Source organism: Crinia signifera, chromosome 1 (assembly GCF_055691185.1).
Source record: "Crinia signifera chromosome 1, ASM5569118v1, whole genome shotgun sequence".
Classification (NCBI taxonomy): domain Eukaryota; kingdom Metazoa; phylum Chordata; class Amphibia; order Anura; family Myobatrachidae; genus Crinia; species Crinia signifera.
Window position 1 is genome coordinate 380,338,691 of NC_139217.1, and position 27,748 is coordinate 380,366,438.

At 42.8% G+C, this 27,748-nt stretch overlaps 1 protein-coding gene across 5 annotated transcripts in view; it reads right to left on the reverse strand.

Moving 5' to 3' along the window:
• NOS1 (nitric oxide synthase 1) overlaps positions 1-27,748 on the reverse strand; it is a 290,226-nt gene that overhangs the window by 219,596 nt on the left and 42,882 nt on the right. Inside the window, exon 1 of one of the 5 annotated variants that reach the window (XM_083151461.1) lies at positions 7,631-8,013. The exons of the other annotated variants lie outside the window; for them this stretch is intronic. The gene's annotated coding sequence lies outside the window, so the exon portion shown is untranslated. Of the gene's footprint in view, positions 1-7,630; positions 8,014-27,748 lie in introns of those variants that run through there. 5 annotated transcript variants of the gene reach the window in all.

A 27,748-nucleotide genomic window follows, 5' to 3' on the forward strand; every position in this document is an offset into this window, starting at 1 on the left:
TACTTGATGTAATCATTGGCGGTTGCAGCTACAGAGGTGCAGTGCAGAGCAAAACTACCATAGGGGGCTGAATAAAACAACTACCCATGGGAATTTGGAGGTTGGCAGATACACCAGGTAGACCGCCGATTTCTCTGTGTCAGGTAAATGGCTGTTATACGTGCTGTTAATCCATGGTCATTTTACCATTCCTGCAATTTAAAAAATGTTTGCAGGTGCAGTTAATGTTTTTATCCACCTCCTATCTGGTCATTTCATGCCAATATGTGATATTTCTGTGGGGCATGCAGGATACAGTATTTCTGTAAGTCATGTGGGACACTACTGTTATACAACATGGGGTGATGGCATACAGAGCCAATTTGATACCATAAGCAAGATTTGGCTGGAGCCCTCTAGCACCACTGCTAATTCTGCCTCTGACCCAGCACCCTCTCCCTGCAGAGCACTCATTACACAGCAATACAGATCAGAGATACATGCAACAACCCTATCACTCCTCATCCATTGTAATCCTCATTTTAGTGCGCTATGCTAGCAGGAGCACTGGGCCCCCACCCCTGATATTAGGAATAGAACATGCAAAATTGGGACGTGTTCTTGCTGCGAAAGAGCATGGTCCCACAAATCAAATTATGGCAACCAGTAATGTGACCTTATTCACATTATATCACATGACATTGTCCCTTATTCATATTACATCACACAGTAGTGTCAGTTATTTGGATAATACTACACTATGGGGTGGAAGGTTGGCAACATGGTTGTGTAAGATGGCCACTTTCTGGAAATCTGGCCATGACATCAGAGAAGGGCATTGTAGTGGAATTAGCATAACGTTGCAGAAACAACTGCAGGAAAAAAATACATGGACTACAGAATCTGTGAAACTGTTTCCAACTTTTTTTTACAGCCCTTGTAAAAAAAAAATGTAAAAAAGAAAAAAAATGCTCAAACTGCATACATATTACGTATCTGCCTGGGCACAGCAGAGTAAAGGGGCACATTAAACCTACATATTATGTTTGCCACTATTAATACTAATTGAAGGAGCCTAAAAATATAACTATATTAACACTTGATAAGAGATAAGTATTTCATTCATTATTTATTAGAAATGTTATTAAATTTTATTTATAAGGTGCCACAAGTGGTTCGCAGCACTATACTTGTAGCACACATTTGAACAATGCAGGGTACACAGGACGAAACATAACAGTATATCTACAGGATTCTCATTGACAGTCAATAAGTAGACCCCAAATGGTCAACATGCAAATGATTAACAGGGTCAAAAGGTCGACATGGAATGACCGACACATTTTTTGCGTCATTTTGTATGTTTAGCTATGTGAACCAATTAATGTACCACAGTCACTCCTCATGCTTCAAGCAAGGTTACTATTCCAAATCACAATCCATGTGGAAGTGTGAAAAATGTAATTAAAAAAAACAAACAAACCTGTGTCGATAAGATGTGTGTCGACCATTGTCCTCTTGACCTTTTGACCATGTTGGCTTTTTGTATCTGTTGACCTTATGTACTGTATGTTGACTTCAGTTTACTTTAGATCTATCAGCCAGATACTGTTAACTCTAACATGTAACAGGGTATTTAGTTGCTGTGCTGCTACTATTACTGTAAAAATGAGAATACAAGTTTTTAACTCTTCTGCTAACACTTCATTCGCATTTACCTGAAATAGAATTTTTTATTTTATATTTGAAAAATGTTATTCTTTGGGGGGGGGGGGGGGGGGGAATACAGGCAGGCACAATATTTTTTTGGTGCAGTAGAAATAGCTCTTTACACACACATTTTTACCATGCAAAAAAAACCTGTCCTCATCCGCATGTTGGTGGACATGCATTAGGTTGACACCATTAGGTCGACATGGGGATATGTCGACATGGTTATAGGTCGACATGGGTCAATGTTTACATAGATCTAGGTCGACATAGGTTTAGGTCGACATGTCATTAGGTTGACATAAGCATTAGGTTGACGTGGGGTTTTTCACTGTTTTGAGCCGACATGTGCCGACAGGCGGTAAAACAGTGAAAAACCCCATGTCGACCTTTTGACTGTCGACCTATACACTGTCGACATACTGCTTGTGTCGACCTATTGACCTGTTGATCTAACCTCATGTCAACCTAGTTCCTTGTCGACATTGACCCATGTCTACCTATAACCATGTCGACCTAATGGTGTCGACCAAATGCTTGTCGATCAACTTGCTGTAGACCAAATGATCACAACCCCCTCAACCAAAGACTCAGGATCTTCATTCTGTTATGAAAATTGGCACTTATCAGGGATGAAGCTAGTCACCTTTGGCAGGTGAAACAAAGTCCCTGATAATGTACACTATTGGGTACAATTGAAGTACCCTCCAGGGATCAATTAGCTCTGGTAATTTAGATGATTACACTAAAAATTCTTTAACTTTGCAAAAAAAAGTATAAACTATATTACTGTGGTAATGAAGGCACAAATAACTAAGCATTTCCTTCCTAATTTTTTACTTTTAAAAATAGTTTACATCTGTGTTTCAATCTCCCAGGAAGATACACTTTCTCTATAACGTTTGTCAGCAATACCTTCCATCTGCCTCAGGTACTTCTCATCCTACTGTGCTGTAATCAAATGTCTATGAAGCCACATAGTGTGCAGGAAGCCATACAGAATCCTGCTTACTCAACACCTAGCTGAGGAACAGCAGGTTTATATACACAAAATTGTCACTTATAATGCACATAATTAAAGCATTATGTTTTTAGTATAAGACATATAGGCCCTTATTCTGGTTCACTCGCAAAGGAAAATTCCTTATCTAATGGACAAAACCATGTGCACTGCAGGTGGGGCAGATGTTAATTGTGCAGAGAGAATTAGATTTGGGTGGGGTTTTACTTCAAACTGATATCTACAGTATATTGCACTGTAAAAATAAAGCAGTCAGTATTTACCCTGCACAGAAACAAAATAACTCCCCCAAATCTAATTCTCTCTGCACATTTTACATCTGCCCCCCTGCAGTGCACATGGTTTTGTCCATCTAAGAAGGAATTTGCCAGAAGGAGTGAACCAGAATAACCGGAAAAATGATTTGTATATTTGCTACTCTGAAGATTTGCTATTAGTCATCTCCATCATCACTGGTGAATTTTTGCATCCACCGGGTCCCCCCAAAAAAAGTCCAAAAAGCGAGGAGGCAATCTGCAAACTACTGTGTTTGAAATAATACAAAATATTATAATTTGTATTAGGGATGTGCACCAGCCACTTTTCGGGTTTTGGGTTTTGATTACCTTGAGGTTTTGGGTTCTAATGGGTTTTGGCAAAACACCTCCTAAGTGTTTTGTGTTTGGATTTTTTGGGTTTTGGGTTCTGATTTTTTTGTTAAAAAAAAGCATAAAAACTGCTAAAATCACAGAATTTTTTTTTTTTTTTCTCCTACGCTATATTAATCTCAATAACATTCATTTCCAATCATTTTCAGTCTATTCTGAACACCGCATAATATTGTTTTTAGGGCAAAAGGTTGCACCGAGGTAGCTGGATAACTATGCTAAGCCACACAAGTGTGCGGCACAAACACGTGGCTCATGTAAGAATGGCACTGCAGCGGTAGACACCGCAGTACTAGGCACCAGACGGTAGATACGGCAGTATTAGGCAGTGAGCCCCAAAACAGACAATAGATACGGCAGTATTAGGCAGTGAGCCCCAGACCAGACGGTAGATACGGCAGTATTAGGCAGTGAGCCCCTGACCAGACGGTAGATACCGCAGTACTAGGCACCAGACAGGTAGATAAGACAGTACTAGGCACAAGACAGGTAGATACGTCAGCAATACTAGTATGTGCACCAGCAGAATTTATAATAATTAATTTTATTATTAGGTACTGCTTGGCAGTGGCACTCAGTGGCACATGTCAGTGCACCAGCAGCATGGAATTATTTTTTACAGTCCCACGCAGCACAAGTATTATTTTTTTATTAAATTATATATAGAAGCCTAGTATGTACTAGGTAGGTACACAAGGTAGGCAGTAGCACTGCCAGGGGCAACAGTGGACTGAGTAACTAAATAATACTGGCATATTCAGTGCAGGTAGCACCAGTGGACTATATATATAATATAATTAATTATTAATATAATATATAATATTACAGCACAGCACCAGAGGTAGGCCGCAGCACAGAGGAGACAGTAGTACTACAAGTACACAGTTAGACTACACAGCAGCACTGAGAGACAGCCCCAGCGAATAAAAAATATTGCGTTCAAGGTCAAGCTCAAGTTTAAGCCCCAGCAGCAGCACCAACACACCTTCTCACAACCCACTACTAGACTGAAGTGAAGATGGCGGGCGCAGCAGCCGCTATTTAAAGCCTCGCGAAATCCGGCGCCGGGAGATGACGTTCTGACCACACGGACGGACCCAAGTCAGGCGGGAATCTCTGAGGGCTGCTCGGAACTGGGCTCGGAATGATGACGTCCGTGGAACATCTCTGGAATCATAGGTGCTGATTTATGTTTTTGCTGGTGGGTGCTCAAACAAAAAATATAGGGGAGTGGCTTCATGGGGAAGGGGCGTGGCCACAAAATAATACCAATTTATTTATTTAAACACCTGCACTCACCCACCTCTGCTGCTGAGTCCTGTTCTCCCACTGCTGGCGCTGCGCACCGAGGCGATCCGCCTCGGTGCACAGCGCCAGCAGCGGGAGAACAGGACTTCAAAAAAAAAAAGCCCATACAAATAAATGGGAAGCCATTAATTGGATGAGACCTCTCTCAGCCAATCAGCGATTGGCTGAGAGAGGTCTCAGCCAATCAGTGGCTGCCCATTCACTATGGGCTTTTTTTTTGCGGATGAGTCAGACAGTTCGTGAACCCCTTACATGAGTCTACACTCCAGTATTGTACGTTTCTCGCCACGCTTTATGGTGTTACAGCCATATGGATACTTGATGTGAACCTAAGCACACAAACAGTGTGCTCGCTACCTGCCAGTCTGCGCAATTCAATTTGGCTTTCCAAAAAAGAGCAGTGAGGAATTGCTGTCACCAGCGCCACAGCGGGGAGTAGGAACAGGGGCAAATGGCTGCCACCCGTCCGGACTCTGGTGGGTGCTTAAGATTTTCCGTGGGTGCTCAGGCCCCGGAGCACCCACGGAATCGGCGCCTACTGTATGTCTGGAATCCGAGTCTGCACATCTCTAATTTTTATAAAACATAATTTTTGCAAATTACACATCCTAAACTGTATTCTTGTTTCTGACTGGTGTCCAGTATCACAACTCCTCTCTTACATCCTCCAGTGTCCTTCCCTGGACATTCCTATGACAAGTACTTCCACCTGTTTCTACCAGATGTGATCTGGAAGTGTCGGGCACTTGCTGATATGCATTTGTTATGCAACCCTGTTGTACCTGGTCATTTTGGCACCGTGAGAGAGCCTGAGTCCCCTCTCCCCTCCATATTCTCTCCAGTACTTACACAATCCCCAACCACTCACCCACCTTTTTTGCTTTCATCCCATTCTGCATAATCCATAATTGTGGAAAAACACGCTCAACAACATGAGCTTAGCCTTTCTCTATAAAGCATCGTTTTCATGCAGGACACAAGGTCAACTCTGATATATTTTACACAAGGTTCTGACAATTTTCATTTCAATTTTACATTTTGTATTTTATTACTATTTTAGTGTAATAAACTCCTATGGCCCCACAATTCCTAGTTTCCCTGGTACCCAGGGGTTTTGGGAAGAACATTGTTTTTCAGTACAGGGTTGGCAGCTTTGGGGAAGTGGAAGGGATACTTGGGTTAATCAGGTCAGGACACTGCTCTGTCCTGCACCATAAAGTACAGTTTACCGCTGCTTTATGGCGGCGCAGAACCCATTCTGCATGTGACCAAATGGACACAGTGACTGCATAATACAATGGCGGTGACAACAACCTCCATTTACGGGTATCCATTTATCGGGTGGTAAGAGGACAGGGATCTATGTTATTGCACAGAGATTACCTGGCTCTGCAATGGTGGCTTGTACATCCCTATGGTGCTGCAAGCAGTGTGCAGTATGGGCCCCCTGGACCCTGGGGGCCAATATGCACTGCACATACTGCACCCATTATCAACATGCCAGTGTCTCCACATTATTCTCTGTCCATCATCCTCTTCCACTGCTTGTCGTCTTCCACCTAACCCACTGCCAGGGTATATCATTTCTAATCACTAAAAACCGTGGCAATAAGAGATTTTATTTTTTCCCTATTAAACAGCAAAAGTTGAAGTTCATCCATTGTCATAAGGGTGCATACTGATGGGGTGTTTTCAGATTACAGAGAGAAAACATTAGGAATGTTTTAACACATTGTTAATTCATTGTATTATGAAAATGTCTGTAAATATATGGCCTTATTGGACCCTATCAAAATATGCATAAATGATGTATTTTAACTGAGTACATTCATTGCATTGTACTGCACATACATGATTAAGATGCTGATCTTCATTTAAAAGTTGTTTTCTCTGTTAATATTTGGGCATGCTCGAGTTTATAAAATCAACTCCATTAATATAGGGTGTTTGCTATATAAAATAGACAGGTTGTGAGGGGAGATAGTGTTTGTGAGAAGAGAGAGTTTGTAAAAGAGAGAGAGAGAGAGAGAGAGAGAGAGAGAGAGAGTTTGTAAAAGAGAGAGAGAGAGAGAGAGAGAGAGAGAGAGAGAGAGAGAGAGAGAGGAGGGAGAGAAAAATATAGATGGTGGTAGAAAGAAGAGCCAGAGATAACGGGCGAGATGTACAGTAATATGCCTTAAAAAGTGATAAAATGGAGAGTGATAAACCACCAACCAGTCAGCACCTACATGACATTTTTCATACACAGCCTGTGACATGGCAGTTAGGAGCTGGATGGCTGGTGGTTTATCACTCTACTTTTTATCTCTTTTTAAGCTTAGTACATCTGGGCCAAAGAGAAAGAAAGAAATAGAAAGACAGAGTGGAGAGAGAAAAGAAAAGAAATACGGAAGGAGAAAGAGGGCAGAGAGAGAGTGAGAGAAAATAGGATGAGAGAGAAATAAGAGGGGGTTCAAAGAGAGGCAGAGGGGTGGTAGAGAAAAGGAAGAAAGAGTAAGATAGGGAAAAAGAGAGAGTAGAAAGAGTTAGAAAGAGAGATATGGAGAGGGGGAGAGGGAGCGAATATGGCAGAAAAAAACAGAGGGGGTAATAAGAGAGATAGGGAGAAGGATGGAGAAAGGAGGGGTAGAAAGAGAGAGAGAGAGAAAAGGAGAAAGGGAGAGAGAGAGAGAGAAAGGGAGACGGAGAGAAAGAGTGAGTGCCCACCATTGTACAAGCAGCGTGCTCTGCTTCTGGATTTCCCTACACATTTCATGTTGCAGATATAATAATGAACACCATCTCCATCAAGTAATGGGAGCAAGCTAACTTCAAATTGCACAAATTAATTTAAAATATCTTATTCCTGTTCAACAATTTCTGGAAAGGGAATACCAATCTTTTATCTACTTATTTACAATAACAGAGAGTATGTAACTTAAACATATGCTTCTTTTAAGAATTTGCTACTAACCAATTGTCTTACCTTTGTGGGATCAGTGTGAACATGAGCAGTACCCTTCCTTGCAGTAAGAGGCAGATGGCAGGCTGGGGAAACCATTGTCTTCTCACTTAGGGACGGAGTTATTATGAACTTGAGACCTGTAGTGTCCAGTACATATGTATGCCAAGTGTAACTCCTGCAGACTGGTAGCATGGGAATACAGACAGGTGGCACAATTTTCTTGTCTCCCTGTCCTAACAAAGCCTGTCGGCTTATTGGCATTGTCGGAGTGCTCAGCAGAATGAGCCACACACAAAAAATATCTCAACGAACACTACATTTCTTTAAATTGTGGAAATCTCTCACTGGAACCAGGAATTTTAAACATACATATATTTTGCAGCTAAGCTTTTCCCATCTGCTCTCTTATTTTAGTGCAGTCTTTGAAACCTTGTAAATCCTTTTTGTTTTTATATTTGTACATGTCCTTGGGATTTTACACTCAAAAAGCATTACATGACGCTCAACTGGAAGCTACAATTAATAGGTTACAAACCAAACCAAACTAGCTTATTGTACATTACCCTGTGGTCTTCTTTTTCAAATGGAAATTACAGTATCAGGCTAACCGTATATTTTACATGGTCTTTTTTTATGACACGAGGAACTTGTTATGTTATTAAATATGTTATTATTTTGTTGACAGAAACAAGCGGTAACACCATGATAAAATTCACTATTTGTTCTTATAATGCAACTCATAAATCCTTTTTATATACGTTATTAGAACAAAAAAGGGGGGTGAGCCCACCCCAAATGGAGGGGGGGGGATCTGAGGAGGCGCTTGGTAGGAGTGGCTTCTCAGCAGCTGCTGTAAAAACAGGTTAGTTAGTCCTGTGTAAACAAACAAGAAGAGAAAGGAAGGGTGGTAGCAGAGGCGTAACTAGATATTAGTAGGCCCCATAGCAAAATTTTGTAAGGGCCCCTATGTACCATCTAATGATGATAAATGTATATAGAAAATATAACTTATGCTGTAAAGATGGGCCCCCTTCGGCTCTGGGCCCCATAGCAGCTGCACCCCTTGCACCTATGGTAGTTACGCCTTTGGGTGGTAGCAGCGCTAAGAATAAAATATTTAGAATTGGATGATTTTGACAAAGAATATTTTACTGGGGTTAAAACACTGACATACTATGAACATATACAATAAAAAGTGATAACGTGTGATGCACAGTTAATGTAGGCCCAATTCCACACTATAGCAGCAAGAGGAGAGTCCGTTCCTATTATGCCCAGATGGGGAGAAGAAAAGATATAGTTACCACTCCACACACTAATGGAATGTCCTGGTATCCACGTGGTCGGCCCAAGATGGCACAAATAACCGAAGTCCACTGGAGTAGGTGTAGGACAGTTGTTAATTTTCCACAGGTACCTGGGTGATGAAAGTCTGTGGTGGTGGATGGTGGTATTTCGAACTTGAATGTCCCAAATCTAATGGAATGGAACACAATTGTTTTCCTGGGCTGGTCCGGACTGCAATCCAAAGTAAAGGTGGTGGAAAGGGGGCAACAGCACTAATGACGCGTTTCGCCGCTACAGCAGCTTTATCACTGGTAATTATTGCCTGGATTACTTCCACTTAGTAAATGGTGATTTTGTAAACATGGTGGAATCAATGAAGTCAATTTACTAAGGTGGGAGTTCTATTGAAGATGGGATGTTACCCATTGCAACAAATAAGATTCTACCTATTTATTTAGCACCTTCTAGAACAGGGGTGGGCAATTATTTCAGCTTAATACTTCTAACAGATATTCCAGGGCCGCACACCAGAAATAGGGGGTGTGGTCACTCAAAAGGGTGTGTGCCTTTGAATGTATTGTAGCACACCATATACCCCTTTTGTACATCATGCAACACAATAGTAGGTCCCTATACTTGCCCCTTACATTAGTAATTTCACACTCCAGCTCCCCCTTAGTAATTCCACACACCTGCCCCCATTAGTAATGCCACACACCTGCCCCCATTAGTAATGCCACACACCTGCCCCCTTTAGTAATGCCACACACCTGCCCCCATTAGTAATGCCACACACCTGCCCCTCTTTAGATATTGAAAACATCTGCGCGCCGCTGCCAGCCTTGAAAAATGGCGCAGATTGCTGCCCCTATTCAGTCACTGCAACTCACCCATCTTTGGCAGCTGTGCTGCGGCTGTAGTGACATTCGGGGGGCGGGCGGCTTTGCGCTGCTCTATGTGTGTTATGGCAGCTGTGTGTGCGAATGGCATAGTCCTGCGACCTTTTGCACATGCGCCAGGGTGAGCCTGTTGCCTGCTACGCACAGGCTGAGCATCGGCTACACAGGACTACACACATACAGCAGCGCCAGGAGCTGTCCGCGGGCCACATGTGTCTGTTGCCCACTGCTGTTCTAGAAGATAATAGATAGAATCTGATTGGTTGCTATGGGTAACACCCCATCTTCAATAGAACTCCCACCTTAGTAAATTTACCTCAGTGATACCCTCCATGTCTGTAATGAGGAGTTTTAGAATATCACAGAACAACCAAAATGTAATTATTTATTTGCAACACAGACATTTGTCAATGTTATGTAAAGATACTTCTAGTTTGTCTACTCAACAAACACAACACCTTCAGTGATATATGATTTCCACATAAATACTGTTGAGATTAATAAACTTGGTCAAAATATGTCTTCCACGCAGAAGCAATAACCACACCACCATAATATTATGGATCTAATATTATGGATGTCATCTACCCGCTACCATAAGGTCAGGGTCACATGTATTTGGCAGCATTACGTTTCAAAGGGCTGATAATAAGATCCAAGAAACGATAATAAGGTCGAGACTGTAGATATAAAACATAAGCACTTCAAACAAGTTAAGAAATTAAACAAAAGCCATGTTGCTTCAGTATTATTGGCTCTCAAATATGTAATTTAAATGAGATTAAATTAGATATTATATTTATGTTAAAGAAATATTGAATTAAAATTGGAATGTGGACCAGAGAGCAGGCAGGGCTGTGACTGGTAGGAAGGTCATGTTGGATCGCCTGCCAGGGCCCCTTGGGTGGTCACTGAGAAGCAGATGGGATTATGCAAATCACACAGGTGGCAATAGTTCCCATTAGGTGCAAACAAGGGAGGTGGCAGCAGCACGGTTTCTTACAGTACTGTAACTAGTCCTCCTTATTCTGTGTGTTAACCAGTCAAATTCATGCTACAGTATATTTATTTATTTACAGTTTCTTATATAGCACAGCATATTCTGCTTTACAATTGGAAACAACAGTGATTAAACAAACTGGGTAGAAACAAACCCACATGGAGGCAGGGGGGCCCTACTCACAAGCTTACAATCTATAGGGATAATAGGAGGGATACATAAGGATAAAATTCCATTGCATGGCAGTCCCTTCACATTAAAAGACAGTCCTGATGGGATGTTTGTAGAGCACATGCTTCAAGCTGGTTCTGACTACTGATCACATGGGTGCTGTATCACATTTTTGGTCAAATGGGAGTGTATAATGTTCACTGGTCACATTAGTGCTGCCTTGCAGCACTAATGTTACTACAGTAGGCGCAAACACAGGTATACAGTTTACAATGGGAGTGTGCATGTTAATTTTGCTTTCACTTTTGTTCCTCTGATATTGCATGCATTATATCTTTATATGTACCAATTAACTTCCTACAGTGGCAAACGCAGGAGTTTTAGAGGGGGGGGGGGGGGTTCCAAATAAAATCCAAAATTACCTCTCTGCAGCACATTAGAGTAAGTACGGAGTCTGGGGGAGTGGCAACAGCTCTAAAAATTGGTATTTTTATACACTGGATACTGATGGAATAAAGTATTAATATTTACCGGGACAGATGGTCTATATAGTATAGGCTGTTTCAAACATTTAAATAGGATATGTGGCCAGGAAAAGGTTAACATATCATAATAATCAGAAATACACAAACATTATAGAACCAGTACCGCTCTTTCTAAGATCACAATCTTCCACTTCATGGTAATGCTCCTGTCTCTTCCTGATAGCAGCTGCTCTCTGGCCCATTGCGATGTCTGAGGGCTCAGATCCACACATACAGTAAATGTGGTAGAAGAAGCTGGTACACTGGGCATGTGCAGCAGCTCTACTCTGTCCCTTACACTGCATGAGGTGGTGGCAGCTCTATTGATCATATTATATACCAGTGCTATTGTCATAATTTAAGGCGCCAAGAGGAGGGGGGTTTCTGGGCAACCATAACCCCCCCCCCCCCCCTTCGTTTGCCTATGCCATAGAATTTGTCTATGGCTGCAAAGTGCCGAGAGGAGGGGGGTTTCTGGGCAACCATAACCCCCCCCCTTCGTTTGCCTATGCCATAGAATTTGTCTGTGGCTGCAATGGCAGGCACTTTTATAATGTTATCTGGGAAAATCTGCCATAGATACAAAACTAAATTATGGGCCTGATTCACAATTGTACGATATTGCAGAGCAGCAGGGAAGCAGCTGTGCAGTACCGTAGAGGTATATGCTAATGCAGCAGGAGGCATCTTGTATAAATAGACGCCTCGGGTGAAATTTTATAGGATGAGAGATTCAGAATGTGAGAGATTTGGTAAGAAATCGCCAGTTTTTTTAAAGCGGCAATCATTTACACATCAGAATCAAACTGGTTTTGCAGTGTAAATGATTGCCGCTTTAAAAAACCTGGAGATTTCTTGCCAAATCTCTCACTTTCTGAATCTCTCATCCTATTAAATTTCCCCCTTCCTGTCTGCTTCCATGATCCTTTGTGTTAAGATGCACCATCGGATCACACTATGGGCGGGATGTATTAATATACATCGCCGCCCTTCGCGTAACAGCCGCCGCAATGCTGCTGCATATGTACTAACATATGCAGCTAGCATCGGGTTGCGGTGACGGAGACCCCCGCGATACCTGTGATATGGTCTGCGGGGGTCTCCGTCACCTCCCGGCGGCTGCCAGCGTCCCCCTTCGTCTCCTCCTCCCCCCTGAAGCCGGATGTCCTGCCGGCTGTGACACCTGGGGGAGGAGGAGATCAAAGGAGGACGGGAGGGGGGGGGGGCGCGCGGATGGCGGGCGGCGAAAGAAGCCCATAGGCTTCTATAGGGTATCGCCACCCAGAGGGTGGCGATACCCTACAATGCGTTGACGGGGCGGCGTGGTTTTAATACATAGGGAAATGCGGTAAAACTGGTGTTTTACCGCATTTTCCCGTTAGTACATCCCACCCCAAGTAACCAACGGTCATCTGATTTCCTTCTCAGATCCGCAGCCAAGGTCAGCAAAGCAGCATCGCCAGACACAGACTTCGGCATTTCCACAAGACAAAGGCGGCGCACCTTCCTTTTGTGGAATGGAGCTAGTCGCCGCCCCCTCCACTCCCCGAATGCCCTAAGCCTGTCCATCAGGCTGCGGTTTCTAGGAAGCAGGATCTGTTCTCCTCATGCACAGTTCCCCCACCATTGGACTTGTACACTAATCAGCGTATAACTCTTAGGGCGAGATGTACTAAGCCTTGAAAAGTGATAAAATGGAGAGTGAAAAACCACCAACCAATCAGCTCCTAACTGTCATTTTTCAAACACAGCATGGGGTATGGCAGTTAGGAGATGATTGGCTGGGGGTTTATCACTTTTAATTTTAGCACTTTTGAAGCTTAGTACATCTGGCCCTTAATCAGGTTCTATATTTGTTTCCTCTACATGTTTTTAGCCTGCAATTATATTTTCTTTTTTTTTCATCCATACAGTATTTACTTATTGTAATGCTATATGGTGCATGTAAGATGTACATTTAAACCATCAGAACTTGTCTTTAATATATTATATACTGTATAACTTTGATTTCTATATTTAACTTCTTTTATTTTTGACTGATCTATATAGAGTATTTCTTTTTGCAAAGTAACCTCCCCACAAAGTAATTCTAGAGGGCTATTCACTTACAATGACAATCTATGTAAACCATGTACAAAGTTGTGTGTTCCTGTAGTGCTGATAAATAATGGCCGACATGCAATAATAAATATGTACATTATTCTGGGATTAAGAGTATAAACACAGGAAAGGATCTGTTAAGTACCACAGCTGTCTCTTGGTTTGTGGCTTATCATGGATTGTAAACCTATACGGCTTAATGTTACATCAGGAACACATTTGACTATTCTATTTTTATCTCACACAGGGTTCTAGATGTAATACATTTTGGATGTATACCAAACTTCCTTAAATCAATGCAAAAGGTTCAGGCACCTATCATTTACCAAACCCTGACTCTTTCATGTGACATACTACTGCACGGAGAGCTGACTTCATACACACATTATGGATTGCTTTTTATGGCTGGCGTACTCCACAGACTTTTTCATGTCAATCCATTATGAATGCTTATGCCAAGCTTATTAACCTGAGAAGCTGCACCCTGTCAGATGTCCTGCTCTGCAATTCTTCTTCTTCTAAGGGTAAAATACAAAGTATTAACTTATAAATGGGCGAACAAATATTTTGGTGAATGGTCAAGGTGAGGAGCCGTACCTGAATTCTAGAAGGGTTCATAGGTAGGGGTGCTAGATATATATTGCTCCAATCCCCTCTTCATTTTACAGATGAGTGCTGTTTCATCACTATTCAATGTTAAAGACATTTATTGTATATTGGCGATAATTTTATAATATAATTATAAGGTATTAGCTGTGTAACCTTTGTGTTTGGATTGCTTTATCACTTGCCATGTTACCAGCGGCATATGTATAATGAGAGCAGTTTATAATACTTACACTCTGGAGTGGTACGGTAACCAAGTTACCTATTGGAGGCGCAGAGGTGTGAGTGGCTATGTCAAGCTGCAGTACAGTGGTGGGGGGTGTCACCTCCCAAAAAAAAAGAAAAAGAAAAGACTGCGCTGTTGTCCAAGATGTTATGTAAAATTAAATAATTTAACAGTTGAAGTACCACTGAATAAGTTTTATTCTTAAAATGATATAAAAAGCAATACATACTCCACAATACTATGGTCAATAATAGACTATTAAAAAGGCCTTTAAAAAAAGGGGAAGGGGGGAGAGGAGAGGGGTGAGGTAAATGGATGTGACTGAAATGAGTTTTGTAGATGAGTCCATACGGTACCGTATTTTGAGGAACGAGCTGGTTGTTTTAGATTTTAGATAGCAAATGTATGGTATGTTCCTTGATTATCCTCACTGTTGGTATTATGGGTAGGACAAAAGCAAAAGAGCCCCACTGGCAGTTCTGTAGGGAGGATCCAAATGCCTCTTCAGTGTGCTCGCCAGATGTGAACTAAGGGGTGCCTCTGGGTGATGGTGTTGGCCCAGGAGTTGTGTCCACGTTGTATTGAATATCAGATGTTCAAGGCAGAAATAATATCTGCGATATCTCTGGACTGGATACTTGGAGTCAGTCACATGTGTCCACCAAAAGTGACAGTTAGGGGTTGATTGTTGCTGATTTATCACTCTCCATTTTATCACTTTTCAGGGCTTAGTACATCTCGCCCTTCCGGTGTTGTCACATGGGCAATTTAAATGTCCTATGTGGAAATTAAAAAATCCAAAAATATACTGGTAGAAGTTTTCCAACAAAATGAACTCAAGAGTGAATGTCTGCGTGTGTGTGTACATGTGGTAGGGAATATAGATTGTAAGCTCCACTGGGGGCAGGGACTGATGTGAATGTTCAAATATTCTCTGTAAAGCTCTGCGGAATATGTGTGCGCTATATAAGAAACTGCAAATAAATAAGTCAATAATAAATTACAGTATTTAATCGCTCCCATTGAGATGATTCATTTATAGGGATTTAAAAAAAATGCATTTTAGGCAAGTGTCTATGGTGCTTAACAAAAACTGTTTCATTGAAATCCATTCTATTCCAGCAGTCCTGTCACACCGAGCACTTTAAGCGCTCATTATAAGTTGTGAGCTGTAAGAACACTGGGCTTTTCCAGCTGAGTTACTGTAACAACGCTATAGAATTAGGCTTTAGTGCTTCCGAAGCTGGAAAATCATGAGTAACCCCCGTGCTCGGTTAGCTTTCAACTTTTATGAGTAAGGAGCACTTGGGTCACTTTTAATAGCAAACGGGATGCTGCTTTTACTGCACACGGAGCTCTTTGTGATGTTGGCGACGGTAAGTGTTAGTGTTAGGCTGACACTTGTTCTCTAGGAGAAATATTCACTAAGAGAACACTTTTTGGTTTCTTCAATTGAAAATTCTGATAAAATAAGCCAAGCGATAACACGGCGTTCCATGTACATTTTTTGTTGACTCACCCTTTAATTTATATGTGTTGCAATGGTAAGCTTTACGCATTGCAATTAAATTAGCCAATTAGCTAGTCATTACAATTAGTTTGTTTGTGTTTTTACTCACTATTGTATACATTGAATTTATGATTCATGCTCCATTTTAATTGAGATGTAGTTCTTCACAGCACAGTTCAAGGAGTGTGACAGCAGCACAAGGTGTGATTACATATTACACACATAAAGGCTTCCATTAAGGGGGTTATTCTGGGGGATTCTCTCGGATGCGAATTCGCATCCTTGCGAGTCAACCAAATCCTGCCTTGCGAATGGTGGTACGCCGGCCCACCACTTACACGGCGTGTACGTTCGCATAGCATGCGAATGGATGTTTTACATAAACACCCATTTGCAGCCACATCATTCGCTGACCATTGAATGATGTGGACCGTGCATGCATATGTAAGGTTGCTCAGATTCTGAGGCAAGAGGATATGCAGCGGTCATCCGGTGATGTCAGGTGCACCCCCCGTGTCAGCTGACCATTAGCATGAAAACACCCAGCCTTCTGATGGCAACGCCCATGAAATGCTGGGTGTTCCCATATGCTAATGGCTGCCCCACCGCCTATAGGGTAGATTTTCTATGATGGGAGTTTTACTGAAGGAGGAGACTGGAAAGGGAATGGATGGGAAACGTGCTGAATGCATGTCCAAAGACCTTTTGCAGGTCTGCGCTGGTTTTAGGAGCTCTACTCTGATTACATAAGCCTGTCATTATCAGTGAATAAATGTCCGAGATTGTTTGACAGTAACCTCAAATAGAGGATATGTATCAAGCAGTGTAAAGAGAAGAAGTGGACAGTGGGAAAGTTGCCCAAAGCAACCAATCGCTTCTGTGTATCATTTTATACAATTACCTTGATAGATGCTAAAGAGGAGCTGGTTAGTTGCTAAGGGCAACCTCTCCACTTGTACTCGTAAAGTTAGATTTGGGTGGGGTGTGTTCAAACTGAAATCTAAACTGCAGTGTAAGAATGAAGGAGCCAGTATTTATCCTGCACAGAAACAAAATAGCTCCCCCAAAATGTAACTCTCTCTGCACATGTTACATCTGCCCCCCCCCCCCCCCCCTCCCTGCAGTGCACATGGTTGTGTCCATCTGCAAAAATTGCAGCCTTGCTTACAGGTCTGAATCAGGCCTATAGTTCTTTGTAAACATCCTCAGAGCGTTAAGTCTTGCATCATCTTTTTTGTCGCCTCAAAAGGAATCTACCGGATATGTCAGGGACAGACTTTGGTTGTTTTGTAGGGAGAAATTGTTTTATTTCCAAATCAAATTTGAACTGGGTGGGAGTATTCATTTAGGACTGCCAACACTAGCTGGTACCCAGGTATCACCCCTATTATGTTGGCTGATTATTCAAATGTATGTAAAATTAAGTATGATAACTGTGAAATTGTTTAAAAATTTAAAACTGTAAATGTCAAAAGTGATAAAGCCCTAGCCCTACATTGCGAGGACAATATGGGGTAAATATAATAGGGTTTGAGTTCCGGAATTTTGTCCGACATTGACAAAAGGTGGATACAAGCTCATAGACGACATAGAAATGGTCGACAAGAATAAGGTCGACATGAGTTTTTCGCATTTCTTTGGAGTCTATGTCAACATGGAGACCATATATGTGTACCGTATCCCTCGCATGGATTGCTGCACTGGCCATGCTTTGGACACATTATTATATTCCCTCTCTATGCCCACTTGGCTAGTAAAGTATGAAAGACCACCTCTTTAAAAAAAAAACATGAAAAACTAATTTCAACCTCTTTCATATCGACTACGTCTATGTTGAACATAAGCTTGTGTCAACCTTTTGTCAACGTCGACCCCACCCAAATCTAATACGACATTTACAGGTAGAAATTTTCCTGCTTTGCCTCTTTACCGAGGTGAAACAGGAAGCCGCAGCACAGAGATTATTAGTATCCTTTATTTACTTTTATTATTATTATTATTATTATCATTGTTTATTTATATGGTGCCACAAGGGTTCTGCAGTGCCTAACAATACATAAATGAGCAAAAACAATTATAAAATTACAGTGCAAGACAATTTAAGACAAGTACATGGAAAGTAAAGAGAGTTGCATCAGGGGACAGAGCACTGAAGCAATTTTTCGGGTGGCAGAGATATATATATTCTAAGAAATGCACATGAGAAGAGAGGGCCCTGCTCGTGAGAGCTTACATTCTAAAGGTAAGGGGCAGACAGACAGGGGTGACATAGGAGGGGTAGAAGTGAGCATAAACAGAAGGTCAGGGTGACACCACAAGGGATCCACAGTACCCAAATTAAAAATATCACATAAACAAATATGCAAAACAAGAACACGGTTACTTATAGTTCAAGAGAAGTGGTGTAGCTAGGTGCCACGGTGCCCGGAGCAAGGGCATGTTTTGCGCCCCCCCCCCTAATTGTAGTAGGTGAGGCTCCTGCGCAGTGAAAAGTGGGCGCGGCCCAACATTATACCACACACCGTAATGCCCATTGCACATTTTAGCGAACTTTGTTATACCAATTACACATAAAGCCACATGCCGTAATGCCAATTACACATAAGGCCACACATGATGCCCATTACATACTATATAACACAACGCAATGCCCATCACATACTATATAACACACCGTAATGCCCATCACATACTATATAACACACCGTAATGCCCATCACATACTATATAACACTCCGTAATGCCCATCGCATACTATATAACACACCATAATGCCCATCGCATACTATATAACACACCGTAATGCCCATCACATATTATATAACACACCGTAATGCCCATTACATACTATATAACAAACCGCAAAGACCATTACACATTTGACACATAAGTGCCACTTACCTACATACTCTATGCCAGGGGCTTTATGATCGATGCCAAGGGGGACTGAAATTGCTAGTTGCCAAGGGGGACAGAACTGTGCAGCAGCCCGCTCCCGGCTCCCCGCCGCTATTTTCAATTCAATGCACCACCAGCTCCCCCGCCCGCTCCCAGTGCCGGCAACAGAAATCATGGGGCCCGTACACTGATATGTGTGGGGTAGAATGGATTATTATTCCCTAGTGTGAAGTCTTTGTGTATTGATTCCAAAAAAACAGTCCTGCAGACTAGATGTCTGTTGAATAGTTAAATTAGTGTTGTATCAAGAGAGTGTTGGTCAAAGAGCTAAACTGTTACTTAGTTCACGAAGAATAAATGTGTAGTTGCTTACAGCTTAGTTTAAGTAGTGGTTGCAGTAATCGTGGTCCCTTATAATGTGGGGACCTCCATACAAATACTAATATCGGGGGTGGCACAATATAGGTGAGGAGAGTGCTAATACAAGCAAACATGTACAATTTTATTACTGCAAAAAGTTGCTTTCTGGAGTGATTAATGCTTTACTCTCCCAACTAGTAAAGCATTTACAACTTCATAAACGCTTGTGCATATTAACTACAGTAATTTCTGAAAAGACTGCTAATATCTGGCTGACATGTGGGATTACTGTAATGCCATAGTGGGAGGGTACTGGTAAAAATGAATTATACACATTGGTGAATTGCTCAAGAATAGTATTAGGGTGATACGCTGCCGCTCCCAGCAGTGTTTCCTTGTGTGGGATAGAGACAGCAGGGCAGTCGTCCCCCTCCCCGTCGCCGGGCCTGCCTGCCCGCTCCCGGCTCCCAGCAGTGTTTCCCTGTGCGGGGAAAGAGACTGCAGGGCAGTCTAGTGTCTGCCTGTCCGGGAGATGTTCTGCTATTTAGACCACATAACGAGGTCTGGCGGGCCGGATTTGGCCCGCGGGCCTTGTGTTTGACACCCATGCTGTAGACAGTGAGCGTGGAACAGGGGGTCAGGATGAGTTTGGTGAAGTAGATGGTCTTTACAGTTTTCTGCAGCTCTGTCCCTGCTGCGATGTATGGGTAATAACGCCTGGTATCTATAGCTACAGGTATCGGAACAGTCAGTGCTACTGAACATTCATACATTGGACGGTATTCAATGAGGCTGATTCGCCAGGTTTTTATGGCGAGTTTGTGCTGTAAGGCGAATTTCTGACTAAAACGGGGAATCACCCTATTCAATGACCAGATGGCGAATACATTTCAAGGTTTTTTTCGCCATGATTCACCGAGTAGCAATCGCTATCTTTTTATGGTGAAGTGGAATGTGAACTTTTAAAATAAAGTGTTTTGTTTTTTACAATTGGTGTAAAAAAATCTGGAATTTTATTCTGAGGAGGGGCATGCTATTTTTATTCATGTGCTGTAAGCACATGAATATATATTTAATTAAAAAAATATATATATATTTTTTTTTTACACAGAGCAGCCAGCAGGGGGCCGGAGCCGAGCCGCTCATTAGATATTCATATATTCACTTCACCCGATCATTACATATTCATGATCGGGTGTAGTGAATATACGCGGTCCCCTGCCGGAAACCCCCGGGGGGCAGCCTTTGCTGCCTGGCACCCGGGGAGCCCACCTCCCCCCCCACAAACATTCTGGGGCAGGCAGGGAGACTTCCATCTCCCTGCCTGCCACCGTCCTCAGGCTCCCTGCGGCGTTCGCCGCAGGAGCCCCTGACTCGTTGAATACCGAGCCGGCGAGGCTCCGGAACGCGGCGACCAGTGGCGAATGTGCAGCGAATCCTAAACAGGATTCGCTGCACGTCGCTGGTATTCACATTGAATACCGTCCACTGTCCTCTGTTATAGCAGTGCTATCGATGATTATATAATAAAGTGATAGCAGTATGCCTACAACAGAGCTCCAGACAGAATTTGTCAAAATTGGTGTAAAAACTGCCAAGCAAACAATTTTATTTAACATAATGACCTGTAATATTTACCTAATATAGGAAATCTAATTTTTTTTACCCAACATTTTTTTATTTAAATTTATATAAAAAATGGAATCGATGCTGGTATTTTTAGCGGATATTTTGCGCATCTCTCACAGAGATGTTGGCACTGAAAGGGTTAAGTGAGTATCATTACAGGGTTGCTTGGTACAGGTGATACAACTGCTACAGTCTATACATCTAGAGAATTAGGGAAGCTGTGGCACAGGCAGGCTGAATATCTGCCATGGAAGTCTCTGGCACAGGACATTATATTATTTATTAGGATAGGATCATAGCTTTCTGAATATTCATTAAACAAATGTACACATTCCTATGCACTATGGCAATAAGGCATTAGGGGCCTTATTCTAGTTCACTCTTTCTGACAAAATCCTTCTTAGATGGACAAAACCATGTGCACTGCAGGTGGGGTAGATGTTACTTATGCAGAGAGAATTAGATTTGGGTGGGGTTTTACTTCAACGTGAGATCTATATTGCACAGAAACAAAATAACTCACCCAAATCTACAGTAATTCTCTCTGCACATTTTACATCTGCCCCCCTGCAGTGCACATGGTTTTGTCCATCTAAGAAGGATTTTGTCAGAAAGAGTGAACTAGAATAAGGCTCCAGGTGCTGGGAAAAGATGCAGCAGCAGTGTGGTTGGTTGTGAAGTTAGATAGTTAATATCTGTAGGGTAAAATTGTCATTTATTTCAAATCACCCTTTCTAATCACCACCCTTGATGGTAGATGCCCTTAATTAAGACATCTGAATACAAATAGTGTTTAATTAATGTGGCATGTACAATGAATCACTGACTTCTCCTCTATGCTTCTGTAAGTTAAACACTATATAGTACATTAAATACAAATGTCAATTTATAGCAGTGCGGCATGGAAATACATCATTAAATCAATTGAAAACCATTGTTGGTTTTAATGACATTGTGTTCTTTGCTTCATTACTAAGCTGCATTTTTTTCTTTAGAAGGAAATTGGATTTTAGATAAGGAATGCCTACTACAAAGAACAACATAATCACCCATATAAAGGTGGAATGGGTGCCTGCAATGTGTTTATCCTAACTACCTCATTGCATTGCCCACTGCGAGGTAGACGATGGTGGGAGGATGCTTGCATGGCAAGATTAAGCACCAAAGCAATGACACTGTTTTTTCTTATTCAGCATTTCCAAGCATTCAGACAGCATCATGTGGTCAGCATTCTGTAAGTGAGACAGCCATGACTGTATTGCAGATAGTTATATTTCCTTTAGGTAAAAATGTTAGTTAGGTTATTACAACTTTGAGCTTTTACAGAAGCTACAGTATCCTAACTTCAACTTATGAAAGTGGAACAACTGTTATACTGCCGACACAAATGACGATGTGTGTAGGCTTTCTAGCTATGCTAGGTCGGCTGAGCACCCAGCGCTGTTGTTCAGCACACAGCGCTGACAGCCCACACACAGCGCAAGCTGTCAGCACTGTGGGCTGAGCGAGCAGAGAGCGTCAGTGTTCTCTGGTGAGAGAACACTGGCGATGCCGATATTGATGGACACTTTTTCTGTAATGACCTCTTCGCTCTGCATTCAGAATAGGAATGCAGAGCGAGGAGGTCATTACAGAAAAAGCGTCCTGATATTCTTCCTAGCAAGGATCCTTTTAAATAATTACAGAAGCCCATCTCTCAAATCAGTCCAGAATTTTCCTTATAACTGGACCATATAAAAAATCACTTTGTGATGTTTTTTATTGAATGATCAGCAGAAGTTCCTACTAGGACCAGCTGCACATATTTAATTCAGCTATTGGTTTTTACCCCTGATGAAGTCTTAGAGACGAAACGCGTCTGGTTTTTTTCATCTTTAATAAAAGGACTATATCCTGAAATGGACTGGGCCTAATGATTACGAACATCTTCGAATATAAGGAAACGAATTTCAGAAATGCATTATTGATTTTATCTTGTTATATTGGGAGGTACAGATTCTGTATTAGGTTGCGCACCCCAATCCCCCCCCCCCCTTCTCTCGATACTATACTATTCCTCACTAACAAGAGGAATTTTGGTGGTGCTGCACACACAATCAAGTGCAATTCAGAGTCAAACCCCTTCTTTTGTATACACACATATATATGGTCATTTTCTAAGCGATCCAGTCAGATTGGTTAGAAAATGCAGGGCCGGCCTTAGGCATAGGCAAACTAGGCAATTGCCTAGGGCATTTGGAATGCCTAGGGGCATCAGCAGCTTCTGCTGATTAAAATGATATGCAGCATGCCTATATTCTGTGTGTGAGTGAGGCTGTATCTGCATATGAAATAGTGTATTCATGGAAATCACTGTAACATAGCATTCCATATGCAGGTACAGCCACAGTCGCACACAGAATATAGGCATGCTGCATATCATTTTAATCACCGGAAGCTCCTTGTGTGTGCTGGTCATAACAATGCAAATAAGATGAATTTTCAGCAAAAAAGGCACCCAACGTTAGAAGAACTGGCCAGGAACTGCATGGCCTATTGAGGCAAGATGTATGAGGAAACATCCGTATCCAAGCAGAGGCAGAGGTCACAGTGTTAGCCGCTGTGCTAGTGCTGTCTGTGGGTGGGATGGTTGTGCAATAGTGTTCGGCATATGTGTAAGGGACATTATGTGTGTCATGTATAAATGCATTAATAATGTGCGACATATGTGTAACAGGCATTATGTGTGTCATGTGTATAAGGACATTAATAAAGTGCAACATATGTGTAAGGGGCATTATGTGTGTCATTATGTGTATGAAGGGCATTAATAAAGGTTGGCATAATGTGTAAGGGGCATTATGGTTATAAGGACATTAATAATGTGTGTCATGTGTAAGGGGCATTACTGTGTGGTATTATCAGGGATGCCAAGAGAAAGGGGTAGGGGGTACAAATTACTCAGGCCAAAGTCTGATGGGAGGGCCCAGTGGGGGCCCCGGGCCCCCTCCCCTTAAGTGACAGCAGCAGCTGCAGCTCTTCTCCTCTGCCCAGCACACACTGCTTTGTGCTGGGTTGCAGTGTGGCCATGGGGGTGCTTAAAATACAATATTTTCTCAGGATTTTTTTCTAAGGGTATAATGTGAATAATGTGAGGAGTAATGTACATAAGGTAAAGTGGTACTACTGTGTGATGTAATGTAAATAAGGGACACCATCGCATGATATAATTTGAATAAAGTTGCACTACTGTGTGGCATAATTTGAATTGGGGGTAAAATTGTGTGGCCTTGCCCCTTCCCAGCAAGAACACACCTCTGTTTGGGCTGCGCACCAAATGTGTGCACTTTTTCTATTTAAAAAATTGCGGGTAGGAGCACCAAAATGATAACTGCTATGATGAGGGTTGATGGTGCTGGGAAAGGGGAGCAGGGTCAGAGGCAGAATTAGTGGCGGTGCTAGGGGGCACCAGCCAAAATCTTGCCTAGGGCGTCATTTAGGCTAGGGCCGGCTCTGAGAAAATGGCTAACAAACGCTATGTGTGTAGGCCCTATAAGAGTTTAATATGATCCTTTGCTAACAACACTGTCCTAATCTTCATAGCTACACCTTTCTCTAATGTAGTTCATTATGCAACACTGGGAAGAAAGGAAAATTGATCGACGGATTGAGGTTGACACATGAAATGGTCGACATACTTTTTCATGTTTTTTTTTTAATGTCTTGTTTTTAATTCAAGATCCAAGTGGGCTTAGAGGGAGAATATAATATTGTGCTAAGCATGGCGGGCAACATGCCCGAAGCATGGCGAGCGCAGCGACACCAGACACCAAAAAAAGTGAAAAACTGATGTCAAACTTTTCTTGTGTCAACCATTTCCATGTCGAACTGTTGCTTGTGTTGACCTTTTGTTAATGATGACCTAGACCATGGTGACATTTTCACTGTAACTACATATTGCCTGATCGACCTAATAATCCCCTAACCTTATGGATCTCTATGTGGTAAGGCCTATTCTCTAACCTAATGTCAGGAGAATTTGTCTTTGATTTTTACAGAAAACAGGATTTGTACATACCATTAAATCCTTTTCTCTGAGTCCACATGTGTCACTGGAGTTACAGTGGGGAATAGAAGGGTGACTGCAGGGAGCATGGGCACTTCAAATTAAAAGTTCGTTTTTCTAACTCCTCCCCTTTTACTTCCCCTCCCAGGCAGTTATAAGGATTGTGCCCGGAGGGAGCTGGAAGAGAATAACACACTTCTGAAGAGGAGGTTAAGCAAAAAAACATACAACAAAACCACAGAAAGCACTATAGTAAAAGAATGAAAAACCAGTAAGAAATAATACAGAGCAAAGAACAACCACACATGCAACATAAGGGAGTTCCATGATCAAACATAACCGTAACCAACTTTAGTAGGTAAAAACAAAAACGGCAACAGGCTGAAGTCGGAAAACATAAGCTTCGGAGCGGGGCGTCGAGGTGGCGGGGGCCCAGGGGGAGCTCCGTCGCCACGGGGCACACGAGCATCTTGTGCACACGTGCACCCTGGCGGGGGCTGGCGATAATTTAAATTATCGGCAGCCACTGCCTGAACAATGGACGCTCTATCTGCAGATGAAGGAGACATGAGTGAATCAGCTACGAACTGTCTGGTGGTAAGGCGAATTTATCTGGCCAGAGTCTGTTTTGATGCTGGCCATCCTTGCTTTGCTGAATCATAAACCACAAACAACACATCCGATTTTCTAATGGATCCGTTCTTGCCACGTAAATGCAAAGAGCATGAACCACATCAACAGACCTGGCGTAAGGAGAATCCTCTGAAAATGCTGGAATCATTATAGGCTGTTGATATGGAAGGCTGTCACCACAAAGCTCTGCATGGTCAGCATGAAAAGCTAAAAAGGGAGGTCAACAGGAAAGAGCTCCCAGTTTGGAGACACGTCTGGCTGAAGCCAAGGCTAGCAAAAGCCTGAGATCCACCTCCTCCAAAGGCTCAAACCGGGAGGATTGCAGGAATCCCAAGACTACTGTAGCTCCAAATCCCATGGAGCCGGAGGCGGACGGATAGGTTGTTGAAGATGTAAAACTAGAAAAAAGTTTGCAACTCCGGCATCAGTGCCAAATTTCTCTGGAAGTAGACAGACAGCGTGGAGATCTGCACCTTTAAGAATCCAAGCCACAGCTCAGATGCAAGGCCAGCTTTCTTGAAAATGGCAGGTGAACATCCTCAAACCAAGAGACAAATGCTCGCCAAATGCAATAGTAGTGCACTGAAATAACCCCAGTACTGGCACACATCATCATTGGATTGACCACCGAGGGGATGCCCGTATGCCTCTCGGTAACCATACCATCAAATGAGGATGCCTTAAGTCTGGATAGACGAAAGGATCCTGACTGAGGAGGTCGTCTTGAAGAGGTAGAGGCCATGACTCATCTATCAACAGAGACATTAGGCTGGTGTACCAAGTCCGGAGCCACCAGGCAAACTGTGACCTCCTCCCTCCGAATGCGTTGCAAGATTTGGGGCAACAACAGGAAAGAGGGAAAGAGGTAGACAAACTGGACCGTACGTTCGCACGGGAAGTGATGTTTTGCTTATGCGCATGCGCAGCTGCATTTTTGCTCATGTTCATATGCCAGGGACGTGGGGCGGCAGGGGATAGTCATGCCCATGGGAATGCCCTGCTTTTCATGGGCATTCCTATGAAAACACTGGGCGTTCCCATGGCACATGACATATGCCCCAGGGGCAGGCAGCTGATATCACCTTCTGAATGCCCACGCACATCTGAGGTTACCTCAGAGTAACCTTAGATGTGCAAGTGCCATCCACATGACCATCGACTGATGTGGGTGTTCCCGTACAGCCTGCAAATGGATGTTTATGTTAAACATCCATTACAGCCCGTGCATATGAACGCGGCGTGCGAGGGGGCATGCCTACCAGCATTTGCAGGGCGGTGTCTGGTGGAATTGCAAGGCTGCGAATTTGCATCCTTGCAAATCAACTAGAATAAGGTCCATGATCCAGTGCCAACCAGCACCCTGTGATAAAAATGGCATTGAATAAAAGCTTCTCCAGAGCAGAATAAGCATGTCTGCTATCAAACAGTCTTTGTAGGGTCATGTATGTGAAAACTATACAGAAAAATGAAATACAGTAGATACTGTAGTACAGCAGGGTTGCCGACTCTCCCAGAATGTCCGTGAGACTCCCGGAATCATGGGACATCTCACGGCCTCCCGGAAGAGGGCCCCTTTCTCCCGCAGCTGCCGCCTCGCTTGCGCGATATGAACTGTGCATGTGCTAGATGTCGCCGGTGTAACTGAGGAGAGAAGAACAGCGTCTGTAAGGGGCAGGGTAAGTGTATTCACTGGCGCTCTATTCACCTGTTCTCCATGCACTGTCGGCACTGTCCCCACAACTACTCCTTCTTTTCCCTGCTCTCCACTTACTCCCCTCTCAGGCAGTGGCAGGCTGTGTACCGCATGCCACCTGGGCCAGTGCGTTGTCACAGTCACTGACTTCTTGTGCATCTTGCAGAGATAGAGAAAGCTATGCAGCCGCACTGCGAGTGCCGCTGATGTAATGCCGCAGAACCGCCTGCGCTTTCTGAGTCTCTGCACATGCAGAGAAGTAAGCATGACAGTATCTACCTTCACATTAAGCCTTAACAGGCTCAAAGTAGCCCCAGGCCGGCAGCCACCTGACTGCCACTACTGCAGAAACAGGAGGAGGAGCCCGCAGCCTTACAGACCCACCAGGGATATCGTGACCCAGCACCGGAGACAGCGAGGGTCTTTCCAGGTGAATCCTGCTTGCAGTATATTTATATATAGATTATAGATATAGATAGCTCTTTTTTTAATCCTTGCTGCACTGGTTAGTGGTTAACAGTGGCGGTGGGCTGCTTCTTTGTGCTGCCACCTGAGCTG